Source organism: Triturus cristatus, chromosome 1_2 (genome assembly GCF_964204655.1).
Source record: "Triturus cristatus chromosome 1_2, aTriCri1.1, whole genome shotgun sequence".
NCBI lineage: Eukaryota > Metazoa > Chordata > Amphibia > Caudata > Salamandridae > Triturus > Triturus cristatus.
The window spans coordinates 397,936,476-397,963,103 of record NC_140580.1 but is presented as its reverse complement, the minus strand read 5'-3'; the positions used below and the strand labels follow the sequence as shown (position 1 = coordinate 397,963,103).

Sequence of the window (26,628 nt, the reverse complement as noted above, 5' to 3'; positions counted from 1 at the left end):
GAACCATACGGTTCTGCAAAGTCATGAGGCGATCCGCTTGGAGCTCAGCTGTCAAATTACCAAGGGCACCAGCCGTTACATTAACGGTGGATTCAACCAAACGAGTCAGTTGTCTCAGGTTCCTACTATTGACCATAGGTCCCCAAAACGGCAGGAAACCCAAAAAGAAGTCTCCCGCTTCCTGACCGGCAGTATCCTCCTTACTAATCACGCCTCTTACAACTCTGGTCTTGTGATAGTCAGAGGCAGCAGTGAATGTCGGCGGTAGCAAATTTGCAATATAACATGTGCCCGAGAAATCAGGGGGCAACCATGTATATGCTCAGTCATTGCAGACAAAATATGTACCCTTGGCAGCCAAAAACGCAGGGGAAAACTGTGATGGAAAAGTGTACGTTTCAGTACAGTCACTTTTCCCCAGTTGAGCTCTTGGATTCTGACCATTACCTTGTAAACAGAACCGACCTATGTGGGGTACGACCCAAATTGGGGATTACATTTTTCGCTGTCTTTCACCCAGACTAATACTATACCCCGTCGCGTTCCACCCTACATAAGCTCTCAATTCATCCTTGGGAATAGATGAGTATGCGTCGATATCTCTGCTCATATCGGCAACTCCTTTCATTAAAGCTTTATTATTGGTGCCAGGTCTGATGGAACGCGGTTGTCGCGGGGAGTAGGTATCTAATGCAAAGAGAAACATGGTCTGGAATGCCCATGACGATCCATTGTAACTAAACGGCAGCACTAGATAAGGAATACCCTTGTTAATGGTATGTGGCATTAGACCACACACCCAACAATTGGTTGTATTCATGACTAGTTGGTGCTGGTGCAGGAGCTGAATAAACGAGTTGTTTACAAACTCTGATCGTCTAGCTTGTTCGTGTTCAGGCAGAGGGTGAAAAGAGTGCAAGGAGACAGTAGGAGGAGGTATAGGCTGTACAGTGGGTGCAAAGGGCTCTTGAGAGGAGAAGAATACAAATCCTACAGTAAACACTATCATACTACATAGTATAAACAGACTTAAAAATACAAAACGTTTGCTTTTCATTATTTTACATATTTTCGCTTTAAGGTTCATTTCCTCAGCGGGTCTCTCCATCTTGAAAAACTCCATCCTCTAATTGTGCCGCTCGCGGCGGGTGAGTATCTTCTGCTAGGGAGTACGCCTGTCGGTCCAGGGAATGCCCTAGACCACCCAGAACCGTTGACCTAACTTCTTCGGCCTGTACCCCAAAGTCTTAGCACCGCGACCCTGCGGCTGAACCCGGATGGTGGTTCGAAAAACAAAAATCACGAAAAGTCCTTCAGATGGGAAAGCTATGATATCAAAAATAAAAAGGGAAGGGAATATTTATTTGTCCATAGGCCTTGGTCTCAAGTTGTAGCTGAAACGGCCAGGTACTGTCTGATCTTGAAACAAGAGTTCAGGCTCTGTGGTGTCCAATCGAAATGACGGTGGCACAGCTTCTTGCAAAATATCGTCACTTTCTTGTGCTGAAGTTGTGCCTCTTACGCGTACATCACTGAATGGTACAAAACGGGGTACAGTGTCTGTTTCAGAATCAGCGATACCCTCTTGGACCCACTGGTCATAAGGTAGAGGCAAAGGGATCCTCTTAATGTGGGCGCCGTGAATCCAATTCTTTTTCCCCTTTACTCGAACAGCTGATCTTGTAGACAGAAGTACGAGGTGAGGGCCAATCCAACGGGGCTCATCATTGCTCTTTCGCTGGAAGTTCTTGATGAGAACCCACGTGCCAGAGTCAATAGGGTGTCCTGGAGCTTCAGAGGCCTGGGGGAGAGTATCATGCACCTGTTGGTGTAAAACACGCAATTTAGCCGTCAATTCATACAAATAATCAAGCAGTACTGGATGTTCGATTTCGCTGAATTTCGTCGGTCTTGGCACACCCCATACATTGGCCGGGCGGCCAAAGATTATTTCATATGGACTGAGTCCCACTCGTGAGTGCACAGTCATTCTGGTGGACAGGAGTGCTAGAGGCAGAGCGTCAGGCCATTTAAGACCGGAGCTCGCCTGCATTTTGGCCAGCTTGAGTTTTAGAGTGCCATTGTAGCACTCTACTAATCCAGCTGATTGGGGGTGATTTGCAGCGTGAAACTTTTGCTTGATCCCTAACCCCTCACACACATTCTTCATCACTCGACCCACAAATTCACTCCCATTATCACTCCACACCATTCTTGGCATTCCAAACCTAGGGAAGAATTCCTTTACAAGGGCTTTGGCTGTGGATAAAGCAGTGTTGTCTTTTAGGGGATATGCTTCTATCCATTTTGAAAAAGCGCAAACAACAACCAATACATATTTCAGGTTGTTGCACCTTTCCATGTGGATACAATCTAGCTGTAAAACTTCAAATGGACATGATGGAGGTGCAAAATGACCAGCTGGAGTTGGGGTTCCTCTACCAGGGTTGTATTTCAAACATACCATACAATTCTTGACTACATTCTCTGCACACTTGGGAATTCCAGCATTCTGCCATACTGGAGCCAACAACTTACAAATTCCTTTCATACTGATATGTGCCATTCCATGTGCCATAGTAACCACTGGAAGCACATATGCATCAGGTAACAACCATCGCCGATGTTCTGACAAATCAATCCAACAACCATTCTCATCCAATTTACCCGTACTTTCTCTCCACTTGCTTAACTCTTTCTCTGTGGCTTCAGCTTGAAGGGACTTCGCACTCTCTACCGTGTTTTCACACATTCCAACATCATTAACCCATCTTGCAGGGCCTGCAACATACATTCGAGTCTTCACATCTTTTGCTGTTTCTTTCGCGATTTCATCAGCAAACGCATTACCGCGACCAACATCATCAGTGATTTTCTTGTGCGCACTGCATTTCATAATCGCAACTTGTAACGGTAGGGTCAGTGACTCAAGGAGATCATTCACCAACTCGCCATTCTGAATTTTAGCTCCATGCGAAGTCAGGAACCCACGTTCTTTCCACAATCGCCCCAAACTATGAGCCACGCCAAAGGCGTACTGGCTATCGGTATATATGTTCACTTTCATTCCTTCAGACAACACGCATGCTCTTGTAAGGGCAATCAATTCTGCTGCTTGAGCCGAATTATGTGGCACTCGTGCTGTTTCAACAATTGTATGCAAAGTCGTGATAGCATATGCAGCAGTCGTAGCACCATTCGGGAGCTTGAAGCACGAACCATCCACCCATAAGGTACCATCACACTCGGTCAAGGGTGTATCTTTAAGATCCACTCTTCCTTTCGTCTCTTCTTCTGTTCTGAACAGACAATCATGTTGTTCAATCTCATCTAGGTCTGCTGGAATCGGCAATAATGTAGCTGGATTCAACGTGTTGCATCTCTTTATGTGTATATGATTTGCTAACAGTGTTAATTCATATCCTGACAATCGCGCACTAGTTAAGTGCTGTGTCTTGGTCCTGTTTAACAATGTGTCCACAGCATGTGGAACCATAACAATCAATGTATTATCCATCACTAGTCCAGCAGACTGTCGAATAGACATAGCTGCTGCAGCTGTAGCTCTCAGAGAACTTGGCAATGCCCTCGCTACCGGGTCCAAGGTCGACGAAAAATATGCGCATGGACGCGGTCTGTCGCCAAAAGGCTGTGTTAACACTGATAATGCGCAACCATTCTTTTCGTGAACATACAATGTAAAAGGCTTACTGTAGTCAGGGGTACCCAACACAGGAGCTGAACACAATGCATCACGTAATTCCCAAAAACTTTTCTGACACTCTTCAGACCATGGAATAGGATTCGGTGTGTCTTTACATGTTAATGCTAACAAAGGTTTTGCCAGCAAAGAGAAATTCGGTATCCAATGCCTACAGTATGAAGTAATGCCCAAGAAAGCACGCACTTCTCTCTGTGTTCTTGGCACACTTAATTGTGCAATGGCTTGAATTCTTTCTGGGGTCAGTTTCCTTCCCTCCTTCGATAAGAGATGACCTAAGTAGGTCACTTCTTGTCGACAATATTGCATCTTTGAGAGAGACACTTTGTGATGGAAGGCAGACAAATGGCGCAACAATGACAATGTAGCTTTTTTGCAAATATCTTCAGTATCCGCGGCGATTAGTAAATCGTCCACATACTGAATGAGGGTAGCACCACTAGGGAGAACAAGTGCATCAAGCTGCGCTTTTAAAGCTTGACTGTATATTGATGGACTTTCACAGTAGCCCTGTGGAGCGCGTTTAATGCGGAAGCTTCGGCCTCCTAGACTGAAGCCAAAAATGTCTCTGCTCTCCTTTGCAATTGGGATGCTAAAGAAAGCATTCTTTAAATCGATCACTGAGAACCATGCAGCGGAGGCTGGAATCATAGTTAACAAGGCAGTTATATCAGGGACAACTGGAAACTGTGGCACAACAATCTTATTTACCTCTCTAAGATCAATCACAAATCTGTAAACAGGTGGCTGTGAAGGGTCCGTTCGTTTTAAGACAGGTAAAACAGGACTATTGCAAACGTTGCCTCTTGTCTCTTCAATTACACCCTTTTTAATCAAATCGCTGATAATGGCTAACAACGCTTTCTGACCTTCATTGGAAATCTTGTACTGGGGAATGCGTGGCAATCTGACATTGGCCTTTAAGGTGACCACGTATGGCGGTATTTCCAAAAGACCCACATCATTGGGACCAGTAGCCCAAAGGACATCCGGTAGGGATGACAATTCAGGTGGCATTGCATTCTTAGACAAATACATTGGGGAAATCACTTTCTTACCTAATGTAAGTTGTACTCCTGAGGGAGAACAATATAGCGTCGCATGCAATCTTTTTAGCAAATCTAATCCTAGCAGATTTTCACCACAACCTGTCGTTAGGATCAGGGGTGCTTTTAGCTCACAAGGTCCAACAGAGAGTGACATAGGACTAGAAATCGGGTTCCTAACTGGGGCGCCAGAAAAACCTACTGAAACATTCATTTCGCCAGACAAAGGCGCGCCAGGGAGTTTTGAATGCATAATTGAACTCTTTGCAGCACCAGTGTCCAGCAGAAAGGGCTCTGTTACACCCGCTGTAGTCACTTTAACATATGGTCCGCTCTGATCCACTGGTACTGAAACAACTCCCTCTCTCTGTCTATGGCTGTCCTAGTAATCATTACCTTCCACATTGTCGTCTTCTGCATAATAATCATTATTATAGTACTGAGCTGTATTACCAGTCACGTTGGCTTGCTGATCAAAGCTATTTATCGTATTTGAGTCGGAAGAGGACGCGCGCTCTGGGGAGCATTTCCACGCCCTCTACCTCTAGGAGCCTGCTGACCACCTCTACCTCTTGCGCCATACGCATTACTAGTACGCTGCATTAATTTAGGACAACTATACTTGAAATGACCTTCCTCTCTGCAATATGAACATTGATTGGGACCTACAGGGATACGTGGTTGATAATACCCATTCATTTGCTGGTTATTCTGAAACTGTTGGGGCTGCTGATACATACCTTGCGTTTGCCTATAGTTATTCTGTCCTCCACGTGGCGGGTAAGCCTGCTGTAAAAGGACCTTCGTTTTCAGTTCTTTCGTTTTCTTATCTGTTCTATCCTTCTCGTCTTTATCTCTATTTTCATAATACTGTGCAGTAGCCAGTATTTGCGCTGAAGAGGAAACAGCCCAAGAACTTTCTGAATCTTTTAATTTCTTACACAACTCGGGAAGTAGATTCTGCACAAATTTATCAACAAATAACCGTTGGCCACCTTCAGTACTCATGTCTTGACCACTGTGGTCGATAAACGTTTCTTCAAACCTTGTAAAGAAATCGGACACTGTCTCATCTTTCTTCTGCTTGCATGCAGATAGTTTATTCCAATTCACGCGCATCGCGGGCATTATAGTTTTCATGTATGTAATAATTCTACCAGGGAGGTCTGCTACTAAAGGGTCAGGCTTCGCGCCACCAACTTGGCCCGCGTCCGCAGCAATGATATTAGCCCATGTGTTACCCAATTCTGCAGCGTGATCTACATTACGAATGGATCCCCATAAAGGCTGTGGAACCACATTCCCAAACAACATATCTATGTCAGCCAAATTCATGACACACGATTCTGCAGTTTGTGATAACTCCTTATAATATCCTGCAGGGTTTTTACGGGGGGTCAGACAATGTCTGCTTAAGCGCTAACACCTCAGAACGCTTCCATGGGACATGTACCCAAACACGCTGAAAATGTGCTGGAGCAGCAGCAATACCTCGAGCGGCATCAGCCGCAACGGCTTCCTTCCATACCGGAGGGACTTCCCTCATAGGGTATTGTCGCACTTTTCCCTTTTTCCCCACAGGGAATTCTGGTTCAAACAATGATTGTTGACAATCGCCATTTCTAAAGGACAGTAAAGTCGCAACCGCTTTATCTACATCGGGACCCACAATTGTACCTGTTCCAAAATCAAACCGCACTCGACACAATTCCTGCGGGATTGTGCTTGAACCATGATCCTCCAATTCCTCACAGAGGAATTCACACATTTTGTCAAAGACATATCTCTGTTTTGGGGCATCCCATTGGTGGAAAACGTTAACAACTGATTCCACATTATAGAGTGAAGGGAAACCAATCCACCTATGCGCCAGATGATCCAGTACGTCTTTCTCTTCAGGATTAGGCAGCTGACTACGCAACTGCTTACGTTGTAAACCAGGGGTCATGCTAGATGACCCAAAGAGAGGCGACATTAAACTAGTAACTACATTAGCTAGTCGTTGTCGTGCTGAAGGAGAAGTTGAGGCGAAAACGGGGGGATAGACAGAGGGAAGAAAAGCGGATTCAGATACAGGTGCCTGGGTAGTGTAAGAAAGAGCGCCAGGGGAGGCAGCTGACGTACTAGGCAAAGTCGCAGGAAGCGCGGGGGCAACAGGTAACAAAACTGGCGGCCCTTGAGAGGGCTGCACTGCAGGGATAGGAGCCAGCTGAGGAGGAGCTGGCGGCTGTGGGAAGGCTTGCGCCATATTTACTGGAGGCGGCACATTTACAAGCTGTGGAGGCGCTGTGGCATTTTGCGCATACGGGGGTGGCGAACTTAGCAAATGGGACATTAGGGAATCCTTTTCTATCTCTTTTGTCTCATCTTGCACAAGGGGTGACAAAACAGGGTAACATTTATCTATCCCTAGTTTGCGCTGTCTATGTAGCTGTTCATTCATTTGTTCTTCTTCATTATCTTTAAATTGCACAGCTGCTTGCATCATTGACATACCTCTTTCTCTCTTATTCCTTTTCGCTAGCTTAATTTCCTTCTGTTTGGCTTCCTTTCGCCATAGGCGGAAAGAATCAAACATCGCCGGCAGGGCTTTCTTTTTAAACAATTTAACCTCCAAATTATCTAAGATATCTGTATCGAACTACCATTTTGGGGCCATTTTAAAACACCGTCCTTTCTGGTGTATCGGATCCATACTTCATTATATGCAATGGGGCCCACGCCATGTTTTACATAAAGCTCATAAGTTGGAGTTCCAATTGGAGGAACCGGACATGAATCCTCTAACTGGAAATCCCTTCCACAACCCAAACAAAACAATCTACCAAATACACTAGAACCAGGCATCTTCGCTCACTAGTCTAGTTTCAAACTTCAAAGGATTATCGATTACGATAGTCTCGTGAATACACGAGTCCTCTGGCTTTGGCGCTTGCAAACTCCAAATCAAAATGATCCCGAAGGATACCAAATTCCCGAAGGATACCAACAAACTGGGAGACGCTCCACTTATACTTAACTGAATATCGATGATCGATGGCGTCACCAGAAGACTCTCTCGATTGTTTCGCTCTACCAAAATCGTCAAGGGTCCAAAACAGGGCGATTAATCAGGGCAGTAGTCCTTCGTAGCCGTCGGGACGCGGAGAACCTCGCAGAAAAGACTTTCGGACCACGTCGACATGCAGGGGTCGATGAAGTGGCGGCCTTCCTCCAGAATTTCCACACGAAGCTCCTCATGAACCTCTGGCTTGGACCGGTACCGCTGAAATCGCCCCGAGTTGGGCGCCAACTGAAGTACTGGGAATTTAAAGCCCAGCGGTGCAGGGGAACACACCCTAAGACTTCGGGTTCTTCCTGTTTCAGACCTACAGAAACACAGAGTCTTCTTGGTGAAGTCAAAGATCAGTTTATTGGCTGCAGACCAATTACAGGTATCCGAGAAGTACAACACAATGTATGTTCTCAGGAGACCGCTTAAAGTTACAGAAACGGGCTTCTCCTTAAATACAAAATATCATGCTTCAGGCATACATTCCTTGTTTTACGATATGGTCATCGACACGTATCCATTACAAACAAAAAGGCAGAGTCATGATGACCATCCCACATTCCAGTTTAGCCAGCCCACAATTATTTACCCAGCGAGGCTCAGATCCCACATCAGATATCAATAGGCCCCAATAAACACGGGCATCTCCTGTTTGGAAAACAAGCCATAAAGCAGGAAGAGTCAGGTGTGAAAGAGATTAGCTGGAGGCTCGTGTGGGATGAAAAGGCTTTATGGTGTGTCAAACCCTGATGCTAATCACAGGTGGCCGTAGGACGGGGAGCTTGTGAGACCGGACTGACCTGGGGCAGCGGAGCCAAGCTGCCCAGGTCACAGAGAAGTCAAATAGAAAGTACATGTGATCTAAAGGCCCATATTTGTTCGTAATGTGTAGCCTATGTGAGGGCAACCATAAGATGGCCACCGCTCTAAGATGGAACCCACGAAGTTAATGTAAAATCGTATATAAAGTGCATTTATCAATGAAATGTTATGCAAAGCACTTGTACATACCGCATTGGCCATTCGCGGTTCGCTAATACCGGGATTAGCAGGGGTAGGGCCCTGTCTCCTGCGCGGTCCCAAATTTTAAAGTACCACAAAGACAGCCCTGGTACTCGACACTCCTTGAGGTGTTCACTAGCCCCCACAAGATGCTCCCCAACAGGGTAGACGTTCTCACAGGAACCAAGGCCAGATAGGACACCCAGATTCCAAGCAGTATTTTGCCATCTGAGGTCTTCAAATTTGGTTACCTGCTTCTCCTGAAAGGAATGCTAGGCCTCACCTACACTTCTATAAGGCTACATCAAGCAGCCATGGCTGCATAAATGCAAAACTGGGAACACTCCTCCCTCTTTCACATCCCAGTAATTATAACCTTTATGGAGGGCCTTAAGTGGGCCATCTATCCCAGAGTTCTTGCATAAAAGCTCAGCATGGTACTTACTCTTGCCCCCTCTCCTCCCTTAAGTCCATGCATTCTTGCCCCTTGCAATTTCTATTCTGGAATGTAGCTTTCCCCATAGCCTCCCTCGTGTGCATAAGTAAGTTGCAGGCACCCACCTTCCAAGAACTCTTCATGTCCACAGGGACATGGTCGTTCTCAGAACCAACCAAAGTTCCTACCCAAGTTGGTTTCCCCTTTCCACCTCAACCAGACTATAGAGGTGCCAGTCTTTTTCTCTCAACCACACTTAGTAGTGGAGAGAGCCTTTCGTTCCAAAAATGTTAAATGTGGTCTCATGTATTAAATCAACAGGACCAAGCTCTTCCACAGGTCCGCATAGTTGTATGTGGTTTTGCCAAGGTTACAAGGGCCAGTCTATATCCACCAACTTAAATATTTTCTTAATTGTCTTTTTTAATCTAAACCCAACAGGTAAAGTGACAATGTAACAGTTTAGAGAATGCATGTAACACCAATGGTCGGACCAAGAGGGACTAAATTATTTCTATTTTATTACTTGTACTCCTTTCTATAGTGTAAATGTAGGCTCCTCTATTAAGTATATCTTAGTCCCAAATGTTAATTATCGGAGTTGCTGCTCATTAAAATGTCCTCCGCCGTTGCCCCTTGTATCTCCTTATCCACATGGGAGGATGGGGGGGTGTTCCTATGTGGGGGGGGGTGTTCTTATGTATCACCAATTCAATCTTTATACACCAATAATTCGAATAACAGTAGACTTCCTCAGCCCAGTGGTCGAAAATTATTTCTCTATCACTCCATTCTTTTTAACAATGAACGTGAGGCATGGTACAAATTACACTAACTGGATAGAATTAGCATGGCTTTCATTTGTCCATAAAAGCTAGGCATCCATGATCTAATATGTAATCAATATTGTTATTCTCCGGTCTTATCCCAAATGCATATTTTAAAACGTTAACATACGTGATAAAGACATCTAAACAAATTAATTAAATCTTCATTTTAGGCATTTCTATTAACCGGGGTGGGCTCATACTAATCTAGCATTCTTTAGCATTAGGTAGGGTTTATAATTTCCTATCCTGTGTTTTGTTGAGAAAATAAGTCAGACTGAAATTGGTGCAGAAGACCCATTTTTAATTTCCACGCAACTAGAAACTGTTACCTTTTCAAAGTATCTCTTTTGAAAATGTATCACATCGTGTTGCAATATAGTCTTGTTATAAAATAGAAAGCCCAAACCACCTTGTGAAAAGTCAAACGGTATTTCTTTAATGATAACCTGATGTTGTCTTACTTCCTATAAAAAGTGTAATTTTTGTTTTTGCAGCAAAAGATACCCCCAACATGTAATGTTAGACTTCTGAAGACATAAGAATTCGGGCAGAATATTCTTTTCAGTTTTCATTTTCATTCTTAATGTACATTGCACTTGATTACATCCAATTGTATCTTAACTAGTTCTTTCAAATATCGAACAATCCAGATCACCAAATATTTAATTAATTGTTATGTTCATGTAAAGTTTCGATTTGCAAAGTGCTTCGTCAGATAACTTTTAGGTACGAGTTTCTCATCACTAATTTACTGCAAAAATAGACATATGGAGACCTGCATTAATAGGGGTCAGTTGGTTACTGATTTGCTTGTGTATTGGAAGACAGAAAATACATCTCAATCTGATATGCAAACTGTACATTGATCAACCTTGAAGTTGGTCTGAGTTTGCAGTTTCCTTCACCTCCCTGATAGCCTGTACATTTTTTTGTGGATTATGTACTGAGTTTAATCAAATGACCCCCCCCCCCCTTTAGCAAGCCTGCATCCTTTGTCAAAAACCAATAACGTTGCTTTAAAAAAAAAAAAAATGTTTTAAAAACTACTCCTAGGTAGAGGTAATACCAAATAATTACACCAACTTATTTTATTTTGTGTCACAAAATTAAGAAACTATGTGTATCCGGTTTTAACAGTTCAGAAACTAAGTAATCTGGGTAAGAAATAATCATTTTCTCACCAGCATACCATATACGCTTTCAATCTAAAGCTTTATAATTAATACTTTTTTATTATCATTCCATTTTATTGGTATTATGAAATCTTCCAGAAGTATATGAAGAGAGAACAAACCTGTTTTGTCCTCCTTGCTACATTAAATGATGGTGAAATCAAGTGATTGTGAAATGCTCAACTCGGCTTTATTGAAATTGGGAATTAGGTCAAAGAATCCTGAAGAAAAATCAAATTTTCAATGGGCTGCAAGTAACAGCCATTCTGCTCTATTAAATGCCTAATGAGAATCAATTGATAATTTGGCAGTGCTGTTTCCACAGTTTTTAACTATGTGAATCCAGGTAATCAACCCTGATAATATCACTGCCTTGGCTTCCAGACACAAGCCTTCTTTGATTTATTGGAGCCATTTCCTAATAATTCTGTTACATCGCTTTAGATATGTTCACATAAGAGTTTTTGTATCCAACCAGATTGAGGAGATTGGATAATAATCTTCACAATATTCCAGATTTTTACCTATATTTAGAATACTGAATATTGAGGCTATTTTCAAATTTTGTAGAAGGGCCTTTTTAAACATACAGAACTATTTTGGCAATACCTAATCTTCTACAGTAAAATCACCTTTATTTTGTCCAAGCTAGAAAAACTTTAAAAAATTTAGATCTCTGCCAGACTGGGAATAGCGGCCGCTAGATAAGTCATTGCTACCATTACATTTTGTGCAGGCATTGAGTTTCTTTTCAGTTCCCTCAAGCCTGATACATTGTTTTAGAGACAATCATTCCCTAATCAGTTGTGTCTGGCTCTTACTTAACATGTAGACCATTGGACAAACTGGGTAGCCCTCTTGTGTGCCTCTAGATAATTTTACAGTATTTGACTTTCATTAATTTAGCAGGTTCTTCTAATCGGTGGAAAAGAATTGATTTGAATTGTGAATTTCCCTTCCCTCTTTTATCGGGGATATATTGGCTCAGTGCTGTCCACTGTGTGAACGGCATCAAGATGAACAATGAAACTCTTCACATTGTCGTGAAATTGAGGATCGTTAAAACAGTGTAGTGCAGTACAATTAATACAAATGGTTCTAAAAAAAGGCTCACCAATTCTTCGTACCACACGAAGCACAGTTTTGCTGGTAGTACATTGTAAGTCTGCAGAGCAGGGATAGCAATTCAGTATTTACAATTGAAGTTCAAATATTTAATTTTTGTTCAGTACATCATTCCAGATGGACAGCGAGGAAGAGATGGTGTGAGGAAGATAAACCTTCATCTTGATACTGTGGCTGCCAAGCCTTGTCCTAAGTGGGATGATGGATTCAGATTTACAATAAATTGATAATGTGTGTATAATGGGGAGGCGGTTTTTATTAATTGATAACCACTCAACAATATGATGGCTTCATCACTTGAGCTAGGGAATAAATACATCATTTGATTTGATTGTCTTGACTAAATAGCTCATGCTGAGTTGAGGATTAATGAAAGAGCTCTGCAATTCAAGGAATGCATTAAATTTTTCCGCATGATATGAGGAAAGCTGAAACAAAATGTAGGAGGCACATGGTATACAGGTATCCACTGAGATGGTGCACAGCATCCACGAAGCACATTTGTCTACAGGTTTACCCTAATCTATAAGCATTAATTAAGGACATAGCTTTCAAACGACACAAAAATGTGTTGTGAGCTAATTATGAACACCAATGTAAAATAGGAAACGTCCTTTACAATGCGGGCTAAGCCATATGTGCCATTTCCTCTCAAGCACAACCACGCTTGCCTTAACAATGCATATGCATGGTTAAGACATATGCATGGTCTAGATCCTGGGATGGGCGGGCCCAGGAACAGGAAGGATCAGGAGAGGACGTGGTGAGGTAAGTGGGGCTGGTATTTTGGGGGGTGGTTTTTAAGGGCTGGGATACACGGTTTTTTTCATGGCTCAGGGGAGACTGGGAAGTTTTTGGTGCTCAGGGAAACCAAGGTAGTTTTGAGAACTGGGTGGGGGGGGGCTGGTTCAGTTTTTAGGGCTTAGAGGGGGTCGGGTTAGTTTTTAGGTTTCAGGAGGGGGGTAGTTTTCAGGGCTGGGGGTGTTGGGGTGGTTTTCAGGGCTGGGGGAGTCTGAGAAGTTTTTAGGGCCCAGGGTGGGGCAAGGTAGTTTTAAGGGCTGGGGGGGTTGGGGCAGTTTTCTGGGCTGGGGGAGTTGGAGAAGTTTTTAGGGTTTGGTGGGGGTGGAATAGTTTTTAGGGCTCAGGGTGGGGCAAGGTAGTTTTCGGGGGGGGGGAGGCTCGGTGTGAACTTTACCACACATATCCCTTTACCAGTCATGCCTTTATCACGAAATTGCGTGGTAAAGGAATGCGTTTTTCAGACCCATTTGTGGTTGAGGCAGTGTTCTAGAGGCATGCGTGGTTTAGCCATGCGTGCCTCTAGCATATTACCATGTAAAATGCACACAGCAAAATACACACTTGGGCCCTCATGCATGGAAATCATGGTGAAATTGCAAAGATATTGATTTTCCGGAAATCACTAACTAAGCAGCAGATGCACGGAGGCCAATATTGCAATGTAGCGATTCTCCGGAAAATGCCACTAGCAGAAGAGATTCTCTATTGATCTATTCACCAAAATGCGCTTCATGTCGGGTGCTGATGACCTCACAGCACGCTTCTGCACACAGAGGAAAGTAGAGACTTCCTTAGAGTGCAATCCAGAGGACGTGCTTTGCATTATTGTTGAAATGGCCTCAGGAGAGCCTAGTGAGCCAGAAGCGAATTAAGAGGTTTACAGAAGAGAACAGCTTGACTGTCAAAGTCACAAAGGAACAAGACAAACGTTTTGGAAAAAGCGCTAAAGTCCAAAATGACAGCAGACAAGTGTTAAGGGCCAGAACACACATTAAAGTATGTGCAGGAAAGGGAGTCAAACGCGAGGTGGAACAGCAGAAGCCTTGGTGTGGCATGGAATGACGGGCAAAGGAAAAGGTTGCAACCAATATCTTCGAGGGCAGGGGGACCGGTTAAGGCCTCTGACAGCTCCATAAAACCCCGGTGGAGGCATTCTGACACCTGAGGAAGTGCACGATGTACCCGTCGTTGACTCATCTGCGATGGGAGCTTTGACAGAGGACTCTGAAGGGGATTATATGGCAAAAGCAGTAAACCCAAAACTATGGCCCGTGAATGAATTCAAATCTAGAAAGGTGTACCCATGAATACTTTTCAATTTTGAAGCCTTCCTCAGGGCTGTGCACCTTGGTACGTGAAGTCTGTTACTACCAAAACTCATCCCCTAAAATTATTTGTCATAATCACAATGACCTTATGGTTACATCGTTGATACACATGCCACCATTCGTTTGTTGAGTCATGTACAAAGTAGATGACACTTAAGTTCATCTTCAGAGGCATTTTCACATGAGTGTGTGCCAGAGAGGAGACCATGAAGTCCTATGCTAGAATCATGCTACAAGCAGCAGGGCCAAACACTGAAAGCCATGAGTCGAAGTAGAATGTTGCGCAACCTTCATCGTCCAGTGTTAACCCAGCCGAGGTTTGCCCCTTCAATGCCTGCTACCCATGCCATGGCCACTAAGCAGAATGCCAGTCTGTCAATTCTGTGCATATGGGAGAAAAATGCTTTGTGTGCAGAAGCAGCAGCTTTGTTCTCTTTTTTACACTGTGTTGGTCGCCTTTTGGGTGAACATAGAAGTGCTTTTACAGAGGCATGTAATGACAAGAAAGTGCACGTGCAGGGTATGAGTAGGGAAATGAAGGCCATAGCGCATGCTAAGTTGAGGATGGTAGGCTAGCACCTTTCATGCCCACGCATGGCCATAGAACATCGTACGACTGCTCTGTGAACGAGTTGGTCAATTCCATGCCCATCTTGAGTATAAAGACTGTCAACTGTGAACGGCAGCACAGGCCTAGCAAGTCGGTTATTAAAATCTGATACAACCGTAAGCCATTTCACTGCTGCCACAAGGAGCACGCTCCACTCCCAGCCTAATCTTGCCGCCAGTGAGTCTTCCAGTATTAGCAGTGTGCCACTCTCCCAATGCCCATACACCAGAGCCATAGTAGGGTATGCAAGGTAAAGCCACTGGTTTGACGTGGACATAGGGCATCGTGAACATCCAAATGCCAGTGTTGGAAGACTTTATTTGAAATTTTTGAATATGCTTTCGTTTGTTGATGTTATTATGTTTTAGCAACTAACAATTGAAATGCTGTTTTTGCTGCCACTATTGAAGAAAGTTGCATAAAGTTCTGGTATGTTCTAAAATTATTATCAGGGGCCTGTTACTACACGTGTTTCTCGCTTGCCTCAATAAATAACATTGAGTGATTCATGCTTTCTGACACATCCATGGATCAATCTCCTTCTTAAATCTATGCTGCCTCAGGATTGTCATTTTTGTCCATGCTCCTATCCATTGGTATGCTATGCTACGTGGTACATAGAGCAATGGTCTTGAGGAAGGTCACTGGCCTATCTTGCAATGCATCACCAGATTTGTGAAACACTGAATACCCCTTTTGGAATCACAAATGTCTGCTTTATCACATTCCATGGGCTCCCGTAAGCACGGATTTACATGCTTGGCTAGAGATAGGGTGTAGGCACTGGTACCTGGCAAGGAGAATGTGTCTGATACCATGTGCAGGGATTTCGTTAAGGCATTCCTGGACATGCTTTAGTACAGCCTTTCTGAGTAGTCTTCTATTGTCGATATCACTGTTCTGTACTCCGAAGTGACTTGGACTGTGCGTAAATATATGGCTGCCTTGTATGCTGGCTAGGTACTTAGCCTCTATGTCACTTATCATTTCAATTGTGTAAGACGTAATCTGCACTGTCAACAAATGTTGTCTTGTAAATGTGCTGTGTGACATATGATGGGCATATCATGTGTGGACCGTCTAGCTCATTTAGCCCGTGCAGGTGTGCTAGGCTCTAGAAGTGGTTGTGCAAAATTGAGGTTGCACTCCAAGGTACTACCTGCCTTTGCGACAGCAGATTGTATGACCCTGAATCAAGAAAATGCAGTACTGCGAGTACCTGAACATGTGTGAAATAGTGTGTCCTCTCTGGAATGAGCTGTAGTAACAACGCTCTTCGTAATATATACCTTATATGAATTTCCTCATCACTCTGCCGAGTAAGGGTTGTGTTCTTGTAAATTCTCTCCCCAGCTTTGCTAATTTGCTGCTGCCCTTATGAGCCAGTTCTTTACCATAAAGGCCCTCATTATGATGGGGCCGGTAACACCAACTACAGGTCCTTCAGAATTATGAGATCCTCATTCTTTCTTTGGATCTGGATGTGAAAATCTGGGGGAGGTGTGGGGCATTGCTGTGGAAATCAGACCTGGACGGTGCTGAATATACTGGACCTTTAATATAGGAGAGCTCTATTTATGTCAAATCTTAGAATAGTCACAGGCTCTGCACATACAGAAGATTTGTTTGTGTGAGATATCCATAGGCTATCTTACTGATCATTCTAGCGGGCGGAATATACCACCATTGTCATTTTGTCTGACTTCTGATTACAGCAGAGTTTGCTAGGGGTGTGCCTGGAATTCTCTGTTTCAGGTTTCCAGGACAACATGTTTGAATTTATGAAAAGTCATAAATGTACACTGATGCAAGTTCGCAGACCGCAGGGAGCACTTTTGTGATTTTCTTCAAGAATTGAGACCTTCATTTTTTTTACATGCTTTATAAATACATTATATTTTATGATGCCTTTTTACCGAAATGGTATTAAAAGTTGTCTTTAAAAATTGCATGATGTAAGAGGGCGGCGAGACATAATAGTCTGAGACGTTGGGAGTTTGATTTTTTTTATGCCTTATTTCTGGTTAAATTAAGTGGAAACACAGAGGTCCCCCTTTATCCTCTTCTTATTTCTTCTAGGTTATTCTAGTTCGACGGCACCAAGGAGGCCAGCGGTGGTTCTCCTCGGACTAAAGAGAAAGAAGTGGCACAGGTAAGTGATTTACTCACACTTATTATAGAGAAGGCAGGGGAGTGAGGGAGAGCATCACTTCATTTACCAAGACAAAACCGTTACCAAGTGTAAATAATTGCTAAAAAATGAAAGGAATTGGGTTTGTGAAGTATTTCCAAGAAAAAGAAAGACCTTCTTGTCTGGGCCGGTTTGTCTTATAGACCTAAACGCACATACTGCAGTGTGTTCTGGTCTTTACTACAGCCAGTGTATGTTTTATAGTGTGTTGCCCGCTCGTAGACTCTCCTTTTGTCCTACCCGCATCACACCTCCTCCCCAGAGATGGGCACGCACCTATGCAAGCCACGCTCCTCCAGGAGCGTGACTGGGCAACTTGTGAGGACATTGTCCCTGGACTTCTCTGAAGTCTGCTGCGGTCTCTTGTATTTGTCTATCCTGCCAGGGTTACGTCCCTGCGGACTCAAGTTGAATTCCTGCTGGGAACTATCAGCCAAAAACTTGTAGAACAGTAGTAAACCCGTTAACCCAGTTGAGACCCAGGTAGAGTATGCAAACAAAAATATTTCTCAACTGGTAATCATTCAGGGGGACAGATGTGTGGATAGTATAAATCTCTCAGAGAGGGTAAGAGAGGGACACTACAACAAGATTTAGTAAGAAGTAGTTTCTTATTTGGCAGTAATTATATCAACACTACAAAGCAGTTTATGCAGAAGTAACCAAAACAGACAAGTGTGCACTGAACGTGCTAGTGTAAAGGAATAGCGCAGTGACACAAGGAAGTGTAAAACAGCGTGAATGGCACAAGGCAAAGTTACAAGGAAGTTTTTTGTGGTCAGTGGTACAATATGGAATATATACAAGTTGAATATTTGGTTTGGGCTGTTTAGGTAGACCACAATGATGCCCAAATTTACGCTGAGTAGTCGATGGTGTTTCGACCTGTTCGATTCCAGGTCATCATCAGGACATGGTTATTTAATTCAGTATAGTGCTGTATACAGTTAAAAGAAAAAGAAAAGGAATTTTCGTACCTTTGACCACAAAAAAATCCTTGTAATTTCACCTTGCGCCGTTCACGCTGTTTTACACTTCCTTGTGTCACTGCGCTGTTCACTTTCACTAGCACGTTCAGTGCACACTTGTCTGTTTTGGTTACTTCTGCATAAAATGTTTTGTAGTGCGGATATAACTACTGCCAAATAAGAAACTAATTATCACCAAATCTTGTGGTCTCCCTCTCTGAGAGATTTATACTCGCCGCGCAACTGGCCCTCTAAATGATTACCAGTGGAGACGATGTATTTTTGTTTCGGGAACTATCAGCTGGCACTGACCGTTCTTCTCACTGACCGTTCTTCTCTTTCGGCATTCTCATAGTCTTCCTCACCACACAACGTGCATCTCAACCGGGTTGTGTCTCTCTCCTCATTGGTTCGCGGCCTGTGATGACGTTTTTCTTCGGAGGTCACATGATCCGGGAATGGGCTTGAATTAAAGGGGCCAAAACAGCGGACGTTGCTTCTCGTTTCAGTCACGTCCTGGAGCGGGCTAAAAACAGAGAAGAGGTTCGGGTAGGTAAGGGACACACCAGTGCTCTTCGCTAGTCTCTTTCGCAATCGATTCTGGGGTACATCAGTTATATTGCTTTGATTCATATGTAAGTATTTGCTTAATTCTGACACAATTATTAATAACCACAAATTAAGTTTAACAAACATGTACATGTTTTTATATTGTAACCACTGTGAGCAATGCAAGGTAACAATAAAGGGTTTGAAATGTATTGTATGTATAATTTTGAAAAACAATTTTTAATGGCAGAAACTTGACCCAAAGGCATTGGACTGCTTTACATAAGCACCAGTAAAATCACACAAGGACATGTTCATTTTTCTTTTTTGTAGGCACAGGAAGATTAAGTGATTTGCCCAGAATCATAGTCCTTAGTGGGCAGCTCTGGCGTAAGTAACTGCCAGAGCTGCCGACTACGTCAAAAGCGTGTTTGCTGCAGGGGCTTGAGCATACCTGTCCAGTGGACAAAATAAACAAAGCTGGTCGTGCTTGACCCAAATCCATAGGTCTTGGGCATTGAGCTATAGGAATTTCTCATCCCTGATTTGACATGATCTTCATTTGATAATTTACTATTACTAGTTTGTCTGTGGAGTGCTAATTAGTTACTCAAGGGAATTTGCGTTGTTAGGATAATTTTTATGATCCTCTGTTTTCATTGGGGACATGTTTTTATAGAGGGCTAAAGCACACTGTCCGTATCTGAACTGCCTGGGTAGCCAAGTATCGCTTCAAACTTATTTTAGGTTTTTCAAACTGCTCCCAGAAAGAGACTAGTTGCTGTGCTGCATATGTGTATTTTGGGTGTTGCTTTAACCTTACGGTATCCTTTTAATTTGTTAGACCTATTTGTGACCTTCTGCACTCCCCTTCAAAGCCAGCCTCCATTTGGTCATTGTGTTTTGTGTTTTTCCACTGTTGTATCCTGAATGACCCTGTTGTTGCACAGAAGAGATTTTAAGTCTGGCAGCTTGGGTGTAAGATTGGGGTCTCAGTTTACATTTTAATACCTTAGGCAAAACTTGCATCCTCTCGTATATACTGGTATAATGCATACCCACCTTTAAGCTGATTACACCGAGTTGTATTTGAAAATGTTCTCCTTCCACAGACGTTAAAATCATTCCCCTAGTTCTAATGGACATCTAATCCTGGTTAATGACCCATATCTTCAAACACAACCCTCTTTTTCTTTTTAAACAAATTACTTTTATACATTTTTATAACTAAGATGGAAAAGGAAATGTAAATCTCTTGAGCTAACCTAGAGACCCTCAAAAAGCTCTTCTGACAGTCAAGCTTTTGAACTTCAAATCTGAAAGAAACACGTTAGTTATAGTTTCCTTACCTTATAATTACCCCCAGGCGTCAGACTGGATCCGGAAAGGTTTTTCGTCAGCAGTACCTCTGCGCATCAGGAGGTGGCATCGGTCGGCTCCACGTCCGTCGTCGGCGTTGTGATCGCCGAGGTTATGTCGCAGCAGCTACTTATACGCTGCCCTCGCGCGCTGTCAGTTCTTTCTTTTTCCGCGCCAGACAGCGTAGATCCGGGAAGAGCGATACCTCAGTCATTTTTTGACTAACTTTTTGTTCGACTTTTGTCGACTTATTTTTTTTCGAGTCTTCGACTTCCAGGGTGAACGAGGGATGTCTGGCTTCAAGCCATGCAGTTCCTGTCATGATGTCGGTGTCTGGAGCGCAACCACGACCCCAAGTCGTGCTCCGACTGACGGTCGATGGCGTCGAAAGCTTTACGGGATCGGTCCCAAAAGCTGCTTGAGCACCGGCAGTTGGCTCGCGCCGTTCGTGCTCCTGGTCGCGAGGGAGGTCGAGGGACCAGTCGCGGAGCCACCATCATTCCGGTTCCAAGTCTTCGCACTCTGGGTCGGGTAAGTCGAAGCATAAGAAGAAGTCGAAAAAGCATTGTCACTCTTCGACTTCTCGTAGGTCAGCCGACCCGATGAGGCACACAGGTGGTGCCCCTCCCGAGTCGACTCCATGTTTCCCTCCCTTTCCGGGAACCGGAGCGACTCCCGCCCAGCTTCGTACGTTCTACAAAGCGATGCACGCCATCTTTGAGCGGCCCGAACCCGCCAGGGCGCCTACGGGCCCCGCGGACATGGTTGGGGGTCCTAGGCCTTCTCTGCCGGCGGCTCTGGCCCTGCAGGGCCTCCTTGGATCCAGGCCTGGATCCGGATCGGCGCCGGTTGACCTGATTACGCCTCCACTGCTGCCACTTCCTCCCGCACCACTACCGCGTTCGACGCTGGTCGGCCCCCGCCTCCATCCCGACATGGACACGGAGCTGGGATCCAGCGCCCAGAGGGGTTTTATGCCCGTGTTCACTCCTGGGGCCCCTTTTCAACTATAATGGCATACAGATACTGAGGAGGAGGACTGGGAGGGGTCAGGTGACCCTCTAGCTGACCAGGAGGGTGAGCAGGACTGGAGAGAGGAACTGGGGGATGCCAGTGGTTTGGACACCTCGCCTGACCTTGGCATGTTTTCTCCTCCTACTGTGGCTACGGAGGAGGGAGCACCGTACGCAGTGGTGTTGCATAGGGCGGCTGAGGCTCTCAACCTCGAGGTTCCTACGATGGCGGTCAGGACTAACCTCCTGACAGAGGTGCTTCAACCGGCTGCAAGCTTTTCGGACCCTTGCTGCCGTTTAATGAGGCCCTCGCCGACATCCTTTTGGGCACTTGATCCAGGCCCAACACGGGGGCTCCCGTGGACAGGATGATTGCCTGACGTCACCGCCCGGCTCTGGGTGACCCCACTTTCCTTTCTTAACACCCCACCCTAGAGAGCTTGGTGGGCCAAGCCTTCACTTCCAAAAGCACCTTCCCTACTGCTCCACCGGAAAGGGAATCCAAGAAGCTGGACCATCTTGGAAAGAACATTTTCTCTTCCGCCAGCTTAGGACTGCGATCCGTAAACACTGCATGTCTCTTGGGCCGTAATTCCCACTCAGTGTGGGATACGGGGGCGGAAGTGCTGCCTGAGGGGCTGGAGGAGACCCGGACAGTGCTCTCCAAGGCTGTCGCCGCAGGGAGGAATGCAGCGAAGTTTATGATACGTTGTGGGCTGGACAGTTCCGACTCTCTGGGCAGGAGCATTTCAACGTCAGTAGCGCTTCGTCGCTACGCCTGGATGAGGTAGACTGGTTTTTCAGGGGATGTCCAGAACACCTTGATGAACATGCCCTTTGATGTCTGTCACCTTATTGGTGACAAAGCAGACAACGCCCTAGAGCGCCTCAAGGACTCGCGGACTACGGCCAAGTCCTTGGGCCTCTCCACCTGCCCTGGGCAGTCTGCTTTTCGACCCTTTTGTGGCTACGGAAGGGGTGCCCTGCTACGTCCCGCCCAGAGCCACAGGCACAGCACCTCTGTCAGCAAGTTACTCAACCTTTGCGGGGATGTAGGAACCAACGCTGTGGTTCGGGGGGCCAGCGGGCAGGCCAGTCCACCAACCCCACCCCTCTGCAGCAGCCTCCTAACCCAACCTTTCAGGCCCATCAAACGCCAGTGGGCAGCAGGATTTGCCATCACATCCCCCACTGGCGTTCCATCATGGAAATAGTCCGAAGGGGCTACTCCCTCCCCTCTGAGACTACCCCTTCAGCCATGCCACCGCGATACCACAGCATGTCGGAGGATCAACTGGCCCTTCTCCAGCAGGAAGTTTCAGCTCTCTTTGCCAAGGGAGCCATCGAGTGCGTTCCTGTCCCAGAAGTAGGTCGTGGTTGTTACTCCCACTACTTTCTGGCTCCCAAGAAGGAAAAGGCCCTTCGTCCTATCTTGGATCTCAGGGACGTCAACCGCTTCCTCCGGAAGGAGAAGTTCAAGATGTTGACGCTGGCTCAGGTCTTGTCTGCCCTCGACCTGGAAGACTGGATGGTAGCGTTGGACCTGCAGGATGTTTATTTTCACATCCCCCTCCTGCCGGCCCACTGGCGTTTCCTATGGTTCACGGTAGGCCACAAGCATTTTCAGTTCACCGTGCTCCCCTTTGCCTTACCAGCGCCCCTCGTTTGTTCACGAAAGTGATGGCGGTGGTCGTAGCTCATCTGCGCAGATCAGGGGTTTCAGTCTTCCCCTATCTCGATGACTGGCTGATGAAGGCGGGCTCGCCCCAGGCAGTCGTCTCCCACCTTCAGACTACGGCCGACCTCCTGAATTCGCTGGGGTTCTCCATCAATGTGCCGAAGTTCACACCTGATTCCCTCTCAGAAGCTCCTCTTCATCGGAGCGGTTCTGGACACAACACGGTTTTGGGTTTATCCTCCCGAACAGCGAGTCCGGGATATTCGGACTATGATTCCAATCTTTCAGCCTCTATCCCGGGTTTTGGTCAGAATGACTCTGAGGCTGCTGGGCCTCATGGCCTCCTGCATCCTGTTAGTCGATCATGCCAGGTGGCATATGCGGGCTCTGCAGTGGTACCTGAAGTTCCAGTGCGCGCAGCATCAGGGGAATCTGTCCAATTGCGTCCAGATTTCGGAGGGCACTGCTCAACAACTACAGTGGTGGCTCAAGAACCAGGATTGGGTCAATGGCAGATGCCTCTCCCTTCCCCAACCAGAACACACGGCGGTGACGGACGCGTCCCTTCTGGGATGGGGTGGCCACATGGGAAAGGCGGAGATCAGAGGCCTCTGGTCTCCAGCGGAGTCCGGGCTTCACATTAACCTTCTGGGCGAATCGTCTTGCACTGAAAGCATTCCTTCCCTCTGTGCGGGGAAGAGTAGTTCAGGTGTTAACGGACAACACCACCGCCATGTGGTACTGTAACAAACAGGCCGGGGTGGGGTCGTGAACCCTATGTCAGGAGGCCCTTCGCCTGTGGACATGGCTGGAACATCAGGGCATATCTCAGGTTCTCTGAACGCCTGGGCGGACGAACTCAGCCGCAGGTGCATGATGGATCACAAATGGCATCTTCACTCGGAGGTGGTGCAAGGTCTCTTACGACAGTGGGGAGAGCCTTGGTTAGATCTATTCGCCACCGAAGAGAACACGCAATGTCCGCAATTCTGCACGTTGGAATTTCCAAGGCGGCACTCGCTAGGCGACGCTTTTCGTCACGAGTGGAGCTGCGGTCTGTTGTACGCCTTTCTGCCTATACCACTTCTGCCCAGAGTGCTGAAGAAGATCAGGTGCAACCGGGCCCAAGTCATTCTTGTGGCTCCAGATTGGGCACGAAAGTCTGGTATCCCAAGCTGCTCAACATGGCCATCGCTCCTCCGATCAGACTGCCTCTTCGGGAGGATCTTCTGTCGCAGCAGCAGGGGACGGTCCTCCACCCAAACCTGTCCAGTCTCCACCTCCTTGCGTGTAGATTGAGCGGCGGCAGTTGCCTCCCGAAGTCTGTGACGTAATCTTGGTAGCCAGGCGTCCCTCCACTAAGACGGTATACGCCTGCCGGTGGAACAAATTTGTGGCATCGTGCACAGCAAAGGCTGTGGATCCCCTTTCTTCCCCTCTTTCTGAAGTTCTCTTGTTCCTTCTTTCTTTAGCCCAGAAGGGCTTTGTTCTGGGCACTATCAAGGGCTATCTTTCAGCCATCTCTGCCTTCCTTCAGCTGCCAGATCAACCTTCACTTTTCAAGTCCCCAGTAGTTAACCGTTTCTTAAAAGGCTTAACGCATCTCTTTCCTGCAATCCCCTTCGTTATGCCTCAGTGGGACTTGAATCTTGTTCCTACCTATTTGATGTGCACTCCCTTTGAGCCGCTTCATAACTGTCCTTTAAGACTCTTGACTGTTAAGACTGCTTTCCTGGTAGCCATCACTTCTGCTAGAAGGGTGAGTGAGCTCCAGGCCCTTTCTTCCAAATCTCCTTTCCTGTCTGTCCATCCCGGCAAGGTGGTTCTCAGGATCCGTTCATCCTTTCTTCCTAAGGTTGTCACTGCCTTCCACATCGGGCAGACCATTACTTTGCCCACTTTCTTTCTGCCTCCACATCCTTCGAAGGAGGAAGAGAGGCTCCACTGTCTGGACCCAAAACGTGCGCTCTCTTTCTATCTGAATCGCACAAAACATTTCCGGGTTGGCTACGTGGGCGCCAAGAAGGGTCGGGCCGTAAACAAACCCACCATTTCTCGACAGGTCGTTCTGTGTATTAAGGCATGCTATTCTCTAGCTAAAAACGAGCCTCTGGTCGAGTTATGCACCCATTCCACCAGGGCGACGGCAGCCACTACTGCCTTGGGAAGAGGAGTTCCTCTAAATGACATCTGTCAGGCGGCCATGTGGGCATCGCTGCCCACGTTTACGAAGCACTACTGCCTGGACAGCCAAGTCCAGAGAGACTGCTTCTTTGGCCGTTCTGTTCTCTAGGACTTTCTGGTGTGATCTTGGTTCGCAGACCCACCACCGGGGTTGGTATTGCTGGGGTATCTATTCTAAGGTAAGGAATCTATATCTAACGTGTTTTTGTCAGATGAACATGTGACTAACCTTCAATAACGATATATCTGTAAGAAACATTAGTTAGTTATAGATTCCTTACCGTGCCACCCATCCTCTCCGTTCTGCGAACTGATTTCTAGGGTGAAGGACCTCCTTTCAGGGCCCTAGTTTTGTGCACCAATGGTCAGTGGCTTGCATGGCTGCGTTTCTGGTGCGGAAAGTCGTGTACAGAACTGACGTCAGCGAGTGAGGGCGGCGTCTAAGTAGCTGTTGCGATGTCATAACAGGGACGCCGACGACAGACGCAGAGCCGACCGACGCCACCTTCCGATGCGCAAAGGTTCTGCTGATGAAAAAACTTTCTGGATCCAATTCTAAGGTAAGGAATCTATAACTAACTAATGTTTCTTACAGATATATCGTTACCGGAGATAAGTAACTTGTTCATTAACCATTATCATAGACCGCTCAAGAGAGCAAAGAAAGATTACTTCATTAGAAGACTAGAAGAAAGCAAAAGCTCCTCCATAGAACTATTCAAAATTGTTAAAGAACTCTCCCAACCTACCAGCTTATCATCGGTCATTGCCCCTTCAGCCCCCCATTATGAAGAAATAGATAGCTACTTCACAGATAAAATTGATAAAATCTACTCGACATATGACACTCGATCCTTTTTAGCGGAGCTCCCCTGGGATTAGCTGGGACCGCACCTGGACGCAAGTGCTTACTTGGGAGTCTCGCAAATGTGTCAATGGAACAGGACGTGAAGCTGATGGAGGTCAAATCGGGCTTTTCTCTTGACCCCTGTCCCCACTTCATATTCTCCTGCTTAGCACCTACACTAAGTCATTTGACTAAAATGTTCAACTGCTCCTTGACAAATGCTTAGTACCCCGACACCTGGAAGCAAGCACTAATTCCTCCCCTGGTCAAAAAAGCAGGACTAGATGTTTCCACTCTGTTTAACTACCGCCATATATCCTTGCTTCCTTACATGTCCAAAGTCCTGAAAAGACTTGTCAACACTCCCCTGACCGCCTTTCTAGAGGACAACAACCAGTTAGATCCATCTCAGATGGGACAGTACAGAATCTACCCTTCTTTCTGTTTTGGACAACATTAAATTAGAAGTTGATCAGGGCAAGGCTGTTGCCCTGATCCTTCTTGACCTCTCTGCAGCATTCAATACCAACACGCACAGCATAGTGATAATAAAAATACTTCATGATAGGGCTCCACTACACAGTCCTAAGATGGTTTGGCTCTTTTCTAAGCAAAAGGACTCCTTCCGTTCAATTGAATACTTTTTGATCTTCCCCCACAGTTCTAAATGTGGGGTTCCTCTGGGCTCCTCCCCGAGTCAGACACTTTTGAACGTG

At 45.7% G+C, this 26,628-nt stretch overlaps 1 protein-coding gene across 5 annotated transcripts in view; it reads left to right on the top strand.

Annotated features, from left to right (window-relative positions):
• The window catches only part of SGMS1 (sphingomyelin synthase 1), a 768,301-nt gene that overhangs the window by 530,625 nt on the left and 211,048 nt on the right, over window positions 1-26,628 (top strand). For 4 of the 5 annotated variants that reach the window (XM_085605461.1, XM_085605472.1, XM_085605491.1 and 1 more), the window contains one exon: window positions 17,203-17,275. The gene's annotated coding sequence lies outside the window, so the exon portion shown is untranslated. Of the gene's footprint in view, window positions 1-17,202; window positions 17,276-18,762; window positions 18,918-26,628 lie in introns of those variants that run through there. The other variant, XM_085605514.1, reaches the window with a different exon arrangement.